The 18145-nt window shown below is 34.3% G+C and overlaps 2 protein-coding genes across 4 annotated transcripts in view; both read right to left on the bottom strand.

Annotated features, from left to right (window-relative positions):
• The window catches only part of BicC (protein bicaudal C), a 635428-nt gene that overhangs the window by 268092 nt on the left and 349191 nt on the right, over positions 1 to 18145 (bottom strand). The gene's annotated exons all lie outside the window — the stretch shown is intronic.
• Positions 1 to 18145, bottom strand: part of LOC140445786 (uncharacterized) — a 321172-nt gene that overhangs the window by 101864 nt on the left and 201163 nt on the right. For 2 of the 3 annotated variants that reach the window (XM_072538129.1, XM_072538132.1), the window contains one exon: positions 5721 to 5782. The gene's annotated coding sequence lies outside the window, so the exon portion shown is untranslated. Of the gene's footprint in view, positions 1 to 5720; positions 5783 to 17251; positions 17594 to 18145 lie in introns of those variants that run through there. The other variant, XM_072538130.1, reaches the window with a different exon arrangement.

Genomic DNA, 18145 nt, shown 5'->3' with positions numbered 1-18145 from the left:
GATTCCTAGTCACAAACAAAATGCCAAATATATAAAACCCTAATAAGACCGGTACTCACATACGGCTCAGAAACCTGGACACTCACTAAAAGAGAGGAAACGTTGTTAGCCACCTTCGAAAGAAAAATCTTGCGACACATATATAAGGGCACAAAAGACGGCACAAGGGCACAAACGGAATATGGCGAAGAAGGTACAACTCTGAACTATACAAAATATACCAGGATCCGGATATTATAACATTCATTAAAATTGGACGGCTGCGTTGGATAGGACATGTAGAAAGAATGGAAGAAGGCAAAATACCAAACAAAATATTCAAACAGATGCCAGTAGGAAAAAGAACAAGAGAAAGACTGAAGCTGAGATACTTAGAACAAATAGAAAATGATATAACAACCTTAAAAATAAAAAACTGGAGAAAAAAAGCACGAAACAGACCAGAATGGAGAAGAATCCTGGAACAGGCCAAGACCCAAAAAGGGTTGTCGAGCCAGTACTGATGATGATAATGATGATGTCCATAGACAACAGCATACATCGAAGTAAGCCAGCCATAGGACGATGGTCGGTGATTGATTCACCTACTGGAAATTGTAAGTCATCAGGGGTAAATTTAGGTGCTTAGGTGACGAATTTGGAGAACGGCTCCATCAAGACGTTGCAGACATAAAAAAGCGTTACCAATGTAATTGAAGTCTTAGTCTGCTGGCAGAGTACTGCTGGTAATTAATCTGTGATACTTTAGCGGATAAGTATCGCCACATCTGCCACAATATTTTAGGCAAACGCACCGCGAAGAACATTCTTCTTCTCATTGTAGTGCCTATCCGTTTCGGATGTTGGCGACCATCTTAGCAATCTGTATTTTGCAAACTGATGCTCTGAGAAGATTTGTGGTTGTTGTATTGAACTGCGTACGTAGATTTTTCAGCCTGGAAATCCTTCGCCTTCCTGGTCCTCGTTTTCTTTCTACTTTTCCTTGTAGAATTAATTGCAGCAACCCATATCTTCCGCTGTTCCTCATGATGTGACCGAGGTATTCGATTTTGGCTGCTTTGATTGTGGTTCACAATCTTTTCCTTTTTGCATTCTTAATAAAACGTTCTGGTTAGTAACATAGTCGGTATAGGATATCTTCAGGGTTCGACGATAAAGCCACATTTCGAAAGCCTCAATTTTATTGCAAGTAGCGTCTGTGAGAGTCCACAACTCAACTACGTACAACAGTATAGGAAAGATGTAACATCTTAGTAATCGGATTTTAATGGAGTAACGTTATAAACGTCACATCTTTATTAATTTATATTTTAATAATTATTTTATTTTAATTTCTTTATTAATTTATTAATTCCTTTACCTTCAGTTTCCTTTTTACTATTTTTTCTTCAAAAAGTAGTTGGGGCCCTCTTTCTCTTTCCTTTCTCTCTTTTTATTTCCCTTAGAATAAATATTCGCCCTCTCTCTTTCTGTCCGCTAGTAAATATTCTGTTCTATGTTGACAGAAAAGCTAATTCCATCATAGGTATACGTCCTATGTCATCTGTGCTAACTTCATTGCAGTCCCTTCCTCCTTTCTGTCAATCACCTTTCATGGTGGGATTATTTTTTGTCAGTAATTGTGAAATTTATAAAAGAAGGAATTATTATAAGCCTCATTTTATGGTCTGCAGAATTCTTTTGGGCTTATGGGATATTTCTGAACAATTTATTGAAGATTTTATGGGATATATCTGGAATACTTTATTTGAAAATACTTTATGGAGTGATGTGGGCCTAAAAAAGTATTCAAGACCTACTCATATGCTTTGGAGCCGACAACAGGACCTGCCCACATAATCTGCAGGCAACATATATTTAGATGCAAGCAGCCCATGGACGCCACAAGTATCATTTAAATTTATTTAATGTAATCTAATCCTTAGGCAGGGTTGTTTTTGCTATTTAAATATTATGTTTTATGTGTTAAATAAACATAATTAGTTAAGTAATTGTCTTCTTTGCTACCAGCTAAGGGTATATTGTTTAATTCATAGTTTAAGACAAGACGAATTCACACTTGAGAGACTGAGCTAGGCGAAGCATAGACGATAAGCTTCCATGGTTGATTGAGGTATTATTTTTATAATAGTATTTCAATTCTCTTTGGTAATCTTATCGTTACAATGTGTATGTTTTCACTCTTTCTATTGGTTGACCATTCACACTGATTCTTTCAATTTGCTGTTCCTTCTTAGAGATCATCATACATTTTGTTTTCTTAATGTTCAGTGAAAGTCCATATCTCTGACTCACTTCTGTGATTCTATTCATTAACTCCTGAAGGGCTTCATAATTGTCAGCGAATATCACCGTGTCATCCCCGTATCTGATGTTATTGATACATTCTCCGTTAATTAGAATTCCGGCTTTAACATCCTCTACTGCTTCTTGATAGATTTCCTCAGAGTATATGTTAAACAGCAAGGATGATAGTATACATCCCTGTAGGACCGCACGTTTGATTTTAATATCATCAGATTCTCCTGCCTCTGTAAGGATAGACGTTGTTTGATTCCAGTTAAGATTGCTAATAATTCTTAGATCACAGGTGTTTATTCCAATATTTGTTAATATCTCCATCAGCTTGTCGTGTTTTACTGCTATGTAGTGCTGTCGTGTATCAAATGCTTTATGGTAATCAATGAAGCATGAATAAATATCGCAATTCACATCTCTACATTGTTAAAATAGCACTTGTATGCTGAAGAGAGCCTCTCTCGTACCCACTGCGTTCCGAAAACCAAACTTTGTACGGCTGTTTTTTTCTTCGCATAGTTTATAAACATATCCTTTGATGTATGGTTTTAAGAAATAGCTTTAAAATATGGCTCATTAAGCTGATGGTCCGGAAATTATTGCAGGATACGGATTTTATTTTCTTTGGTAGAGCAATAAACGTTGACTTCAATCATGACCTTGATATCTGATATATGTCATTGAATATTTTTGTTAGTCGTTCAGTACCGCCGGTGTTAAATAGTTTTATGAGTTTAGCATATGCACTGTCAGGTCCAGGAGGTTTGCCATCTTTTAGTTGTGATATTGCTTTTTCCACTTCATTTGATGTGATTGGTAAGTGGTTATTACATATGTAGGACGGAGGTTGTTCGGACCAATTATCATCAAAGAGTTCTTGTATGTATTTGGTCCATACGCATATTCCTTGATTTTTATCTGTGATAATGTTCCCCTGTTGATTTTGCAGTTTGCTAGCTGTGTTGGATTTTTTAAGACCAGCTGCTTGTTTTACCTTTTTATACATATTAAATGTATCGTGTTTTTGTTCCAACAACTCTATCACTTCATACTGTGTTTTTAACCAATTTTCTTTGGCCTTTCGTATTACGGTTCTTATTTGTCTCTGGATATTTTTGTACCTTCTCTTGTTATTGTTTGATTTTCTTCTTTCTTCCTTGAGTTGCAGTATATTGTCATTCATCCAACATTTCTTCTTCTCTTTATTTTCTATTAGATGTTCTTCTCTGATGTTGTTAAAGGTTTCACATATATTCTGGAGTTATTCTTCTGGATCATATGTTTGCTCCATGTTACTTAGCTTTTCTGAAAGAATGGGTCCAACTGTCTCCTTTGTTTCCTTATCCTTTAGTCTTCTCACATTTTTTGTTACTATTTATTTTGTAAACTTTTTAAATCTAAAGCTAAATTTACCAATAACAGAAATATGATCTGACGATACGTCAGGACCGGGGAAACTTTTAACTGATAGGCATTCATTACGGAATCTCTTGTTCACCATTATGTAAGCAATTTGATTCCTTATTATGTTTCCTGGTTGATCTTGCGGAGAGACCCAAGTATACAAACGTCTTTGGGGTAGTTTAAAGAACGTATTTAGTATTGCAAATTCTTCTTCCTCTACAAATAATTTTATTAATCTTTCTCCCCTTTTATTTCTCTTCCCTAGACCAAAATCACCAATTAATTGAATGCTTTTCCCTTTACCAATTTTTGCATTCAAGTATAACCCATAATAATAGTTATATCTTTTAGATAGAAGAACATACTACAATTGATCTATTCCCCTAAAATGCACAATTTTTCGTAGCAAATAAAGTGTAGGTGATACAAGTTTATTTTCGGCTTTCTGATGATATTGTACATAATGAACAGCATGTTCTATCCTTGTCACAAAAAAAGTTGATTAATAATAATTATTTATAAATCATCTAAAAAAAGTAAACCATCATCATCATCATCTTGGTGCTACAGCCCTTAGAGGGCCTCGACCTTCTCAAGCTTTCTACGCCATTCTATTCTGTCCCTCGCTTGCATTTTCCAGTTGCCGACTCCGATCTTCTCGGCATCTTGTGTTACCCCGTCCATCCACCTCAGCTTTGGTCTACCCCGTCTTCTCATTCCCACGGGTTGCGCTGTTACAATCTTTTTTTATCATGTTTGACTCAGGGGCCCGGGCTACATGTCCTGCCCACTGCAGGCGGTTTCGCTTAATTATAGTGGTAATATCTTTACCACCAAACGTATGCTTGTAGATATTCTGCAGTTCAAAGTTATATCTACTCCTCCATATTCCGTTCTCACAGACCGCTCCGAATATCTTGCGTAGCACCTTTCTTTCAAAAATGGATAGAGCGGATTCATCTGTATTCGTTAGCGTCCATGCCTCTGATCCATATGTGAGAACGGGGACTATCAGTGTTCTATACAGCCTTATACGAGTTTTTTGAGACAGACGTTTGTTAGCTAAGTACTTTGATAGACCATGATAACACCTATTTGCAATTATTATTCGCCTTTTTATTTCCTCAGATGTGTTATTATTGGGGTTAACCGATGTCCCTAGATATATGAACTCTTTGACTGCTTCGAAGTTTTGGTCATTGATGATTAAATTTGTGTCAATATTTCCAGCTCTTGTGTTTGTGTTAGTCGCCATGAATTTGGTTTTATTTTGATTTATCTGTAACCCCATTCGTTCTGCTGCTGCTACTAGCTCGGTTGGGATTTTCGCAGTTCTCGCCCTAGTTCTTGTTATAATGTCCACGTCGTCTGCATATGCTAGAATTTGGACTGATTTATTAAATATTGTTCCCCTGCTATCTAAATTAGCGTCTCGTACAACTTTTTCTAAGGCGACATTAAAAAGCTGACACGCCAGCTCATCTCCCTGCCTTAACCCCCTATGTATTTGAAATGGGGTTGACGAGTCGTTTTGAATTTTTACTGCTGATAGCATTTTCGCCATTGTCACTTTTATCAAACATATGAGTTTTTTTGGAATTCCTAACTCATTCATAGCGTTGTAAAGACTTGGTCTTAGGACACTGTCATATGCCGCTTTAAAATCGACAAAAATATGATACATATCTATGTTAAACTCTTGCGCTTTTTCGAGGATCTGTCGTAGTGTAAAGATCTGGTTAATGGTTGAACGTCCACGCCTGAATCCTGCCTGATATTCTCCTAGAAACATTTCAGTGTAAGGCTTTAATCTCTCGTGCAAAATATTTGACAAAAAGTAAACCAGCTTCATGAAAAACTCCAAAAAAAATGAGTTATTTATAAAAACATTTATTTCTCGACAAATCTGGAACTTTAAAATACTGAGGTTGGTTAGAATTTTGGCGATATGGATATGGTTAAATTTTTAAAGTCCTCGTATTATAACTGTTTGATCTATAACGAATATTTAAACTTACCAAAACAAAACTGCTGTTTATGGTTACAGCATTAGCGGTCCAGCGCTATTTACTGCATATAACTGAAAAAAAAAATATAATATTAATTATAGATTATCGAATTCAAAAGAAATATGACATTCAAGATCATGTACCTGAATAATTATAACAGTTAAAGAAGAATTTATGTGTTACGGAGGTTAAATATTATGTTTTCTTGATTATATTGTATACGGTAGAGGCGTGGACGCTAAATGAACAATGCGTAAACAAACTGTAGGCATTTGAAACGGGGGTATGTTAAACGACCTTAAAAATCTACTGAAATATATGTCAAATGAAACAACTACAATATTTGGTATATTTTACAAGTACATATAACAATTGCTACAATTGATTATGCTAAGAAAGATTCGAGGCAAGTGCAGCATTGGGGCGGGAAGAATAATTTGGTAGAGAAACCAGAGAGAAAATCATTCAGGGTGCCTGAATGAAACAATATGGACAAATAAAAATATTGGAAAAGAAATGAAAAGCAGAATTTACAAAACAGTCATTAGACCAATAATGACATACCCGACAGAAACACGACCTGACACAGAGAGGACAAAAAGGATATTAGAAACAGCAGAGATGAAAACAGTTAGAAAAATTGATGGTAAAACACTATGGGACAGAGCTAGAAGTATACACGACGTAGATGCAAGGTGAAGAACATCAAGTACTGGGTAAGAAATAGAAGGGTAGAATGAAACGATCATATAAGCCGAATGACAACAAACAGAGTAGTAAAGACGGCAAGAGACGGTTCACCAATAGGAAAACGATAAGTAGGAAGAAAACAATGGAACAACAACTTACTGAAGGTACATTGAAAAACAGACAGAGTCATGTCTACATAAAAAAAGAAGAAGAGAAATTAAAGATAATGGTTCAAATGTGCAGTTATATTCAACTATTCAAAATGATGATATCCACCCTTCATGGCGGCGCTGGCACTTGAAGGCGAAAGAAGAATCTTAATATATAAAAATTTTAAGAAATTCAAAAATGAAATTGTCTGTGAAATAGATGTATTAAAAAAAGTATAAACATAATTTAGTAATATTATATTTGAGGCATAAAGGAGTAGAATCCACTTGGCCTCTTCTACTCAAATCCTACTTCCATCTCCCGGGTGAGCGGGTGAAATAGGGGTTTGGCTTTGAACTAACTATCCAATCCTGTTAAAAATCCCATTGTATAAAAGCTACAAAGAAAGAAACCGAATTGTTTAACCCACGACGAAATCCAATAGGAAATAATAACAAGAATTTAAACATTTGCGTGTGGAATGTAAGAAGCATTTATCATCCTGGAGCATACTCTCATCTGCAGCTCTGTTCATACAAGAAATGCACAAATCAAAATCAGATATCCTTGATTTACAGGAGATGAGTTGGACGCGCTCAGGAATTCTGGAATAAAGAACTACATTACATCGGACACCCTATCCGTCAGCAATTTGGTACCAGATTTATTGTGATCAGCAAGATTAAATATAGCGTAATTGACTTCGAGGCTTAAAGGGAGACTTAAAGGGAAGAAGGACGCAGTGTTTAATTTAAGCCTGCTTAGAATAAATATAATGATGACTAGAAAGGAATTGATCAAGAGCAGTGAATCAATGTAAAGAACCGCTATTTCGTGACGCTACCTATGACGCCTCCTTGTGGCGCTTGTTCCGTGACGCTGGCCTCAACATTTTACTATAAAGAAAAAAGTAATACGACGCCAGTATAGAAGCTTCGCTTCAACAATTGCATAAGAAAGCCACTGTTCACCTTAAAAACGCTTTTTGATTTTTGCTGATAGGTCACTGATCAGAAGATATCAAATTTTTACCGTCGAATTTATACAAATTTTAATTAGAAGTGATTTCGCGAACGTAGCTGACATTCAAAATTAACAGTTTATTTCTCACAAAAAGTGCTTATAAACATTTTTGTTTTTCTCAACTATTTGCTCAATTGTTCCTATGATTTTTAGAGGTTCAGTAGCATTTTCGTCTCTGACGACTAGAGTATAAATAAATTAATTTATATATAACAAAACTAAGCTCCCCAAACGTCGACTTTACACATGGAAATCCCCCGCTGACTCACCTGACAACATCATAAGGAATCAGATAGATTATATAGCAGTACCAACAAGATATAAAAACATGATAAAATCATCAAAAACGTACCCAGGTGCCGATGTTCCTACGGACCACAATATGTTGGTATGCAGAATGGTCATGAGAGTAAAACGGCTCGAGAAAAGATCTAATTTAAACACAATTGATATTAAGAAACTCACTAACCCAAAAACCAAAATAAAAGTACGAGAACAATTAGGAAAGAAAATAAACGACATTAACGAGAACACGTAGGACATAATAGAGAGATGGGATAAATCGAGGGAAGCAATCCAAACAACATGCGCGACTCTATTAAAGCGTGACAGACGGAAGAAGAAAGAATGGATGTCTGATGAGATAATGGATATGATGGATGAAAGACGTAAATTCAAGAATAAAAATGAAGAAAAATACCAGCAGATCCACAAAATCATAAGAACGAAAATTCGAGAAGCCAAAGAAAAATGGTTTTCCAACGAATGCAGGGAAATAGAACAATACGAACGAAAATACGACAGTTACAATATGCACAAAAAAATAAAATCAATGACAAACAAGAGGAAATTCAATAAGTCACCCAACAGCATAAAAGATGGCGATGGAAATCTTATCTCGGAGCCATCAACGATCTTAGAAACATGGAAATCATACATAGAAAAATTATTTGCATCTGACAGGACTGATGATCACCTATATGGAGAAGGAGAAACAGGACCTTCAATCCTTAAATCGGAGATAGAAGATGCCATTGCAGCACTAAAAAACAATAAGTCAGCAGGTCCGGACAATGTACCCTGCGAAATATTAAAGATCCTATGTAAATCAGACAAACAGTTCCTTGATAATCTAGTTCAACTTTTTAACAACATATATAATAGCGGTAAAATCCCGGAGAACTGGCTGCAGTAAACATTTATTACAATCCCGAAGAAACCAAATGCCCAGATTTGTGATGACTACCGGCTTATAAGCTTGATTAATCATGTCACTAAAGCGTTCACTAAGATCATTCATAGAAGAATATATGATAAATGTGAGTCAAATATTGATAGATCGCAGTTTGGCTTTCGGAAAGCACTTGGAACTAGAGAAGCAATTTTCGCTCTCCAGGTGCTTATACAGCGGTGTAGAGAGGTTGATAAGGACGTGTATTTGTGCTTTGTGGATTTTAGAAAAGCATTTGACAATGTCAATCATGAACAATTGATAGATATTCTGCGAAAGACAGGTATTGACGACAAGGACATTCGAATTGTGTCAAACAGCAAGAGCAAAAATTGGCAACGAACTCACTAAAAGTGTGCAGATCAAAAGAGGTGTCCGTCAGGGTTGTATATTATCCCCACTCCTATTCAATATTTATTCCGAATAAATATTTAATAAATGTATGGAAAATGCAAATGAGGGCATAAAAATAAACGGCGAGTTAACGAACAATATAAGATATGCCGACGACACGGTGATCCTTGCCAGTACCATAGACGAATTACAGCAGGTAATGGAAAGAGTTTATTCAGTTAGTGAGGAATAAGGCCTGAGCCTCAACTTCAAGAAGACAAAGTGGATGCTGATAAGCAGGAAGCAACAGCCTGCTCGACAGTTACGGATAAGTATTATACTAATTGACCATGTAGAATCTTATGTGTACCTTGGCACCAACGTAAATGCAAAATGGGAACAGGCCACAGAAATTAAGGCGAGAATAGAACGAGCTAGAGCAGCATTTAGCAATATGAAAAAGCTCCTCATAAGCAGGGATTTGTCTCTTCCCCTAAAACTACGTCTAGTTAAATGCTACATTTTTCCGATCTTACTGTATGGTGTGGAGGCCTGGACGCTGACGGAGACGCTCACGAGAAAACTAGAAGCATTCGAAATGTGGGTGTACCGACGCATTCTTCGTATATCCTGGACCGAACATGTCACCAACACAGAGGTAATCCAAAGAATCGGAAAGGAGAAAGAAATCGTGAATACAATTAAACAAAGAAAGCTTGAATATCTAGGCCACATATTGAGACACGATAAGTACCGTCTACTGCAATTGATTGTCCAGGGAAAAATAGACAGTAAGCGAGGGCCAGGCAGGAAAAGACACTCGTGGCTCCAAAATCTGAGGAAGTGGATCGGGCTCACATCGGTCGAACTATTCAGAAGCGCCGCAAATAAGATCAGAATTGCCATGTTAATAGCCAACGTTCGCAACGGACAGGGCACTTGAAGAAGAAGAAGATAACAAAACTAAAGCAAAAAAATTGAAGAAAATTGCTTCATAGAAGCCGAGAAAATACATTTTTTCACGTATACCAATTTTGAAGTTTGAAATTTAATTTTCTTCAATCTAATTTTTTGATATTTTTCAAGCGCAATAACGATGGTTTTTATTAGTATAATAAATATTATAAATATCTTGACGATATGAAAATTTTCATCGAAAAAGAGCTAGGAAAGAAAAATATAATGGTTTAAAGATTGCCATCCTATTGTTTATAACTTCGTCGCAAATGCCGGTCAATTTTGACCGGTTATATCTCAAGAACCACTACTCGTAATTTAGCTTTTTTCTTTTAAAAGAAGCGTTTTACCACATCTTTTCTAAGTATGTTTTTTAAATTTAATTTAAGCTAATAGTTACCGAGATATTCTATTTGTTTATAAGCCACAAAATTGTTTATAATTTTAAAAATACGTTATTTTTAATATATAAATCTATCTATCTAAAATACGTTAGATAGGTAAACAACTTTTTATGAGTAAAAAAATTGGCAAACTTTTGTTTGGTCTAGTTTTTTTTTTGTGCAAGATTAAAAAAAAATTAATTTAGATTATTATGCGAAATTATTATAAAATTTGATTGGCTGTTTTATTATAATATAAAGATTTTCTAGACGAATTATTATGAAGGTCCTAAGTGCATTCTACGTGGTTGAAAAAAATTAAATAAGAAAATACTTGTTTTTCAGCTGTCCCTATTTTATTTCATTACAATTTTGCTCCGCAATGAATTATTGTAAAATTATAAGCAAAGAAAGTAAAAAAATCGATGTCTTTAGTAATATTTAAATATTTTAATTTAACTCTAATAAGTTTATCACACAACTTTTTCTGCAAAAATCCGAATGCCACCTCTCACATCCAAATGTACACAGACCGTTTTTTCACAGATCCTCCCTGGTCTAATAGATCGTCACAAATTCTCGTTTTCCCTGATGATATCGTTATGGTGAGCAGAAGTATGAGATACATATTGCAGTGTTTTTAGGAAATTTACGAACGTGGTCAGTTAACTAGGACTTGTAAACAAGGAAAAACCCAAATATATGTTGCTAAAAACCCTAAAAACAAATCCAAATTAACAACTAAACCTTTGAGCCAATCAGTTCAAAGCTATGAAGGCTCGTGGTCTTCAGATCCATCTGAGAAAATCTCGAACGGTAGCGGTCAACAGTTGCATTAACTTAATAAGACCCGTTTTGATATATGGGGCTGAAACATAGACTTTATCATAAAACGACGAGAGAATTACTTGGTATCTTTGAGAGAAAACTAATTCCAAAGTTTACTTGAAATTAAGTCTTAATTAGTATTTATATTGTTTTTTAAAACCTTTAATGTTTTTTATTAACACAAAAATACTTTATCCAAATCATTGCAGTGCAGTCTTTTTACTTGCTTCCTTCAAAAATTATTAAACGAAATACTCTATAAAGTAAATCAATTTTATGCGTGAATTGAATTTTCCTGCATTAATAAGTGAGCACCTCCCAAAATAAAATGCAGGCTACGTCACTGTATACTTTAAACACATCTAATAGAAATAAAAAAATTCTTTGTCTCTCGCTAAACAAAATATCTTAATATAGATATTATAAAAAAAAACCATTTAAAATAAGAAAATATTAAATTACATGTATTTTTGATGGAAGATATCAATTTAAATGTGATAAATGAATTTTATTGTGACAATATAAATGAATAACTTCCTTATTTTTTGCGTGTTATGAATCTCTGGAACCTTGGTATTTAATATAAATAACTAGTTGGGTCCAGAATCAACAATTAAAAGTATTGTATAAAATAATTAAAGAAAAATCATATTCGTATTTAAATTTATTTAAATAGTTCAATATCGTTTGGCATTAGAGTTGGCTTTGTAAAATATTGAAAAGTTAATTTCAATGCCACTTATTATATAAACATGAAAAAGTTCGATCATGAATGGAAAATTTTAACATCTGCAAAGATTCCTTATCGTATTCAGATACAAAATAAACGAATGTATAAATATGTTTTGTAAAAATGCTTAATTAAGTTTGATAAAAGTTTTAAACTTGTGCACTCGTCTAAAATAATACAGCGTGTTCTGTCATTCTTATTAACCATCAGAACAATCTTGATTGTTCACATGAAACCGGTCACACTGATGGTAATTGACATTTTCAACTGAGGAAGAGTATATACACCAGGAATAAATAAACCATGGTGACATTTGTGCGGAATAGAAGAAGAAACTGGTAATCATGCCCTCTTTGAAGGGCTTAATAACATGAGGCGGTTATACACCGCTGGCATAAGACTTATTGGAGGAGTTTAGAAGGAAAAGTTTGGTACACACATCACACAACTAGATATACATACCTAAATAAGATAATGTGCAAGCCAATTGAACCAAATATATATATATATATATATATATATATATAGGGTGAGTCACCACTAACGGGACGAAAAATGAGAAGGCCATGGGACCAGATGAAATACCTACAGAAATCTTAAGAATATTAACAAATATACAATCATATAGGCACACTAATAGAATTATTTAATGACATTTATTATACGGGAGAGATTTCGAAAGAATGGTTAATATCAATATTTATTCCAATACCCAAAAAATCAAACGCAATGAAGTGTGAAGAGCACAGGACAATTAGCTTGATGAACCATATTCTAAAAGTGTTCTTACGAGTGATACACGTATCTATAAGAAGCTAGGTGATAGAATAGCTGAAAACCAATTGGGATTCAGAAAAGGCACCAGAGAAGCATTATTTACTGTACAAACAATAATCGAACGATGTCGAGATGTCAATTGCGACGTATTCATATGTCTAGTCGACTTTGAAAAAGCTTTTGACAAAGTACAACACCGAAGAATGGCAAAATACTACAGAACACAGAATTAGATGATGAAGACGTGAGAATCATTGCCAATCTATACCGATATCAGAAAGCCATAATACGAATAGACCAACAAAAATAGAAAGAAATACCTATAAATCGTGGAGCAAGACAAGGATGTGTGCTTTCCCCTTTACTTTTTAATATGTATTCAGAAGAACTGTTTAAAGAGGCATTAGAAGATGTAAATGAAGGGATATTTATTAACTTAGAAGGAGCACTTCTGAATAATTTTAGATACGCAGATGACACAATACTTCCTGCGGACAGCAGAGAAGGACTACAGATCTTGGTTGATCGCATTACTCAATACTAAGAAAGGTATGGAATGGCACTGAATACAAATAAAACAAAAATCATGATGGTAAGCAAGAACAAGATTGAGGAAGACAGTGTTTATGCTAAAGGAAAACTTTTAGGCAGGGTGCACAGATATCAGTACTTAGGTTGCGAACTAAATGAAGAATGGGATAGAAGTACGGAAATAAAACGGCGTATTGAGATAGCTAAAAGTGCTTTAAATAAGATGAAAGCAATATTATGCAATGGAAAACTCAACATCGAAATTAGAACTAGAGTATTGAGATGTTACGTGTTCTCTGTCCTGTTGTATGGAGTTGAGGCCTGGACAATTACAGAGGCGACAGAGAAAAAACTCATTAACTTTGAAATGTGGTGCTATTGAAGAATGTGGAAAATATCTTGGACACATAACACATAACAAATGCGGAAAGGCTACGAAGAATGAAAATAGATAAAGAAATACTCAATACTATAAAGAAAAGAAAAATAAGCTACTTTGGTCACATACTAAGAAACGAGAAATACGAATTGATGCGGCTGGTCATACAAGGGAAGGTGAAAGACAAAAGAGGACCGGGGAGAAGACGCACGTACTGGCTGAAGAGTCTGAGACCATGGAGTGGGAAAACGTCAATAGAACGTTTGAGTCAAATAGAACAGATAGAGTCAAATGGCCCATGATAATCGCCAATGTCCTTAGGGATGGGGCACGTTAAGAAGAAGAAGCTTTCCGACGAAATATAGCCCAGTATTATCTCCGAAAACTTCAAAACCCACCAAAAGGAGCCAGAAGACAGCATAAGGTGATAAATGTGATGCATACTTTGTTTTGTTTGGAGTGTAATTATATATTTCCTAAAAAATAATGAAAACATTTACCTAGTTTTAAGTATATTACAGTCAAATTTGTTTACAGTAGTGCCTCGGGTTACATACAGTGTGTAAAAGCCAAATGGAATAAATTCATTATTTAGGTTACTGTACATATTTATAAAAAATCCCGAAACACGTCAAATTTAAATTATAACTTGACATTCTTTAACGTGAAAATGCAACCCCTACCTTCAACCCCTTTAGAGTGACAGGTACAACCCCCAATTTTTAAAATAGGAAGTATAGGCTTGTGATATATCGTTTGAAAGGTCTTTTCATTCTCCATTCAAAAATGTTGTCGCTTTCAAGTTTATTAAGATTAATTAAGATAAAATAAATTAAAATCATGTGGTTACCGAAATTCGCTAAAATATACTCAAAACTTATTTGCCGTTTAGGTCTTGATAATGAGAAAGTGAACAAAAACCATAGCAATGTGGTTTTTAGATGGTAACCATTAAAAAACTTTAAAGAATTTTCGTGGCAACGTTATTTTAACACGCATTAGTAAATTGTTTTATTTAAGTTGTCAGTATTTTAATTTAAGTAAAAAGTTTGTTCAACTCAATTCTGAAAAATGGTTAGATTAACGGAAATGCATAAAATAACAGTTTTACAAATGATTCGTTACGGAGATAACACCCGAACACAACAGGAAGTAACTCGCCTATTTCATGAGAAATTTCCTAATTTACCGCCTATATCCCAAGGAACAATAAGTCAAATAGAGAAGCAGTTTCGCGAGTTTGGTCATGTAAGGCAGATAAAAAAAGCAGCTGCCAATGCACTGAGTGATGAACTCAAATTAGATGTGTTGTTTGAGTTTCAGGAAAATCCACATACATCGAGTAGACAGGCATCCACTACATTCAATGCTAGCCATACATCGATAGCAAACATATTAAAAGAAAATAAATTGCATCCCTATAAGATGGTACCTACTCAGGAGCTCATGGAAGACGATTTTGATAGGAGAACTTTTTTTTGTGAGCAAATGATGGACATGTTGGATAACAATATTATCCAATTAGAAGACGTTATGTTTTCTAATGAGTGTACTTTTTCACTTAACGGTCATGCTAATCGGCAAAATTGCCGCTACTGGACCACGGAAAATTCTCACTGGATGAGAGAAGAACACACTCAATACCCTCAAAAGGTTAATGTTTGGGCAGGGATTGTAGGAAACAATATCATTGATTCCTTTTTCATTGAGGGCTACTTGAATGGCAACAATTATTTGGCACTACTTCAAAATGATGTCATTCCAACGTTGGCAAATTTATATCCTGATCCAGGAAACCCTCAAGTTCCAGCGAATACGATATGGTTTCAGCAGGATGGACCACCACCACATTACCAACTTAATGTCTGGCAGTACCTCGATACAATATTTCCCAATCGGTGGATAGGGAGGCGAGGATCGATTGAATGGCCAGCGCGATCACCTGATCTTACATTATTAGATTTCGTTTTATGGGGATATGTGAAGAGCCATGTGTACAAAACTAAACCTTCTGATTTAAATGACTTAAAAGAACGAATAACGCTTGCGATTAGGTCGATCACGCCTGTTATGTTAAATAATGTTAGAAGACAGTTTTATTTGAGATTATAATGTTGCCAAGACGTTTGCGGTGAACATTTTGAACATCTACTTCATTAACAATTATAGTTCTTTTTCGTGTTCTACATTTTATTACGTTTTGCATTACATTTTAGTTTTTGTTTGTATTGTAGCGAATTTCGGTAACCGCATGATTTTAATTAATTTTATCTTAATTAATCTTAATAAACTTGAAAGCGACAACATTTTTGAATGGAGAATGAAAAGACCTTTCATACGATATATCACAAGCCTATACTTCCTATTTTAAAAATTGGGGGTTGTACCTGTCATTCTAAGGGGGTTGAAGGTAGGGGTTGCATTTTCACGTTAAAGAGTGTCAAGTTATAATTTAAATTTGACGTGTTTCGGGATTTTTTATAAATATGTACAGTAACCTAAATAATGAATTTATTCCATTTGGCTTTTACACACTGTATGTGTAACACCGTTTTTTAACTTCAATTCAATAAAGTTTTTTATTATACCGTAAAATTTATTATATTTAAGTTATTTAACAGGTCATTTTATTTCATTCAATCGAAAACTTGGTAAAAATTAAATTCAGGCACTAATGGGTTAAATATTACGATTTTTCTCAATAAAAGTGTGAAAATTATTACCTAACTTTAGACTTATAAAACTTACGCAAACTCTTCATATTTTTAAAAACATTTATTTAAAAATGCTTGAATATATAGAATATTCCAATTAAAAATAAAATTTTAGTTTATTCCGTCGTTCCAACTGACCCTGTATAATAAGATATATGATTTGAAATATGAAAACATTTTTTTATTTACTCCTTAAAATAATAAGGTATAACATTCCGTAGCTATCGTACAAAGAAAAACTGATCGCGGATCTGGTAGATGCCAGATATATTGTTAAAGACTAGTAAAAACTGGAAAGGAAAACAGAACGACGGATATAAAAGGAAAGAAGCTTTTTCATCATCAACCTCAATTGATGATGCTACCTACACACAAAGAAGAAGATTACTTAGATTATGATGTTTAAAGGAAAATCCAGCTAATTGTCTTGCCAAAATAATCTTATTTATTTTATATTTTGAGTTTCTGTAAACTCTAGTAACTGTAATTGTGTAAAAGTGACCTTCTGGTATAAAATTTGGCGCAGCAATAAGCGTCGCAAATAATTTATTAAATTGGGCCAAATTTTATATAAGACAGTTCGTTATAATACGCACTCCTAGTATGAAGTAAATCAGTAAATCGATGCTTTATTAACTCATGAAAGTTCAAAGGTCTTAGGATAAATGTTTCACCCATAAATTCAACTGCGTAATAAAAAATGTTTTGAATAACCACCGAAAGAAATAATTCGGCCTATTTATCGATTTTACCATAAAAATAGTTCACATTAAATCCTCTAGCACATATAGGTACATCAAAAACTAATACTCACTGGTAAAAGCGCACCGATAAAACTTTTTTCACCGCAAAAGTACTGCACTCCATTAAAAGATTATTTCCGTTTATGCACTTAGTCTTTTACCCTTCAACAAGTAAAATAATGTCCGACATTCGTTGATAAACAAGAAGTTTATCAAAGTTGGTTCGTTATACGGCGACGTTTGAACCTCGCACTCTTTGATCAGATCAGGAAGGTTCACTCTTCGTAATGTGACTGAGCACTTCACTTACTATGTACTTCATTGAGCGTTTAGACACGTTTTATAAGAACATTTACCAGCGGCGTCACAGGGGTTTGTAAGTGCCAACCTTACGACGATGAGAAAATAAACGATTACGCAAATATTTGTGTATTGGTTGAGCAATTTTCTTATTGATGTTTCCGTTTACAATTTTACTATCTTGGTAGTTGGAAAAATATTTGTTATCTCCAAAATTATTGATAAGGTAATCAGTATGTAGTTTAGAGGATTTTGCACGACTGATATGTTTTGTCTAATAGTAAAACATACTATTATAATATGTGTACATATTTACAAGGATTTTTCACGGCTTAAAGGTCTTTCGACTTTATTTATTGAGATATACCACATCAATTATAATAGGTTATTAGTGGTTATACAGTAGTTTATATAATACAGTTCTGGTTTACACTGTACAATATAAAGGGGCAAAAATCTTTATCGGTAAGAAAATTATTTCTCTGTGCGACTTTTTATTTTGCAAGCAAAGTTGTGGATCGAAATAAACCAGAAGTCAACAATATTTTTTACCGGAAGTTAACCAAAACATATTTTTATACATATTTTTACACGCTAATCACGATACCGTTGTCAAAATGAGTGAATCGGAATCTGTTTTCTATCAGGAATCAGTTTTTTTCTAT

Source organism: Diabrotica undecimpunctata, chromosome 7 (genome assembly GCF_040954645.1).
Source record: "Diabrotica undecimpunctata isolate CICGRU chromosome 7, icDiaUnde3, whole genome shotgun sequence".
Taxonomy (NCBI): domain Eukaryota; kingdom Metazoa; phylum Arthropoda; class Insecta; order Coleoptera; family Chrysomelidae; genus Diabrotica; species Diabrotica undecimpunctata.
This window is presented reverse-complemented; position numbering and strand designations above follow the sequence as displayed.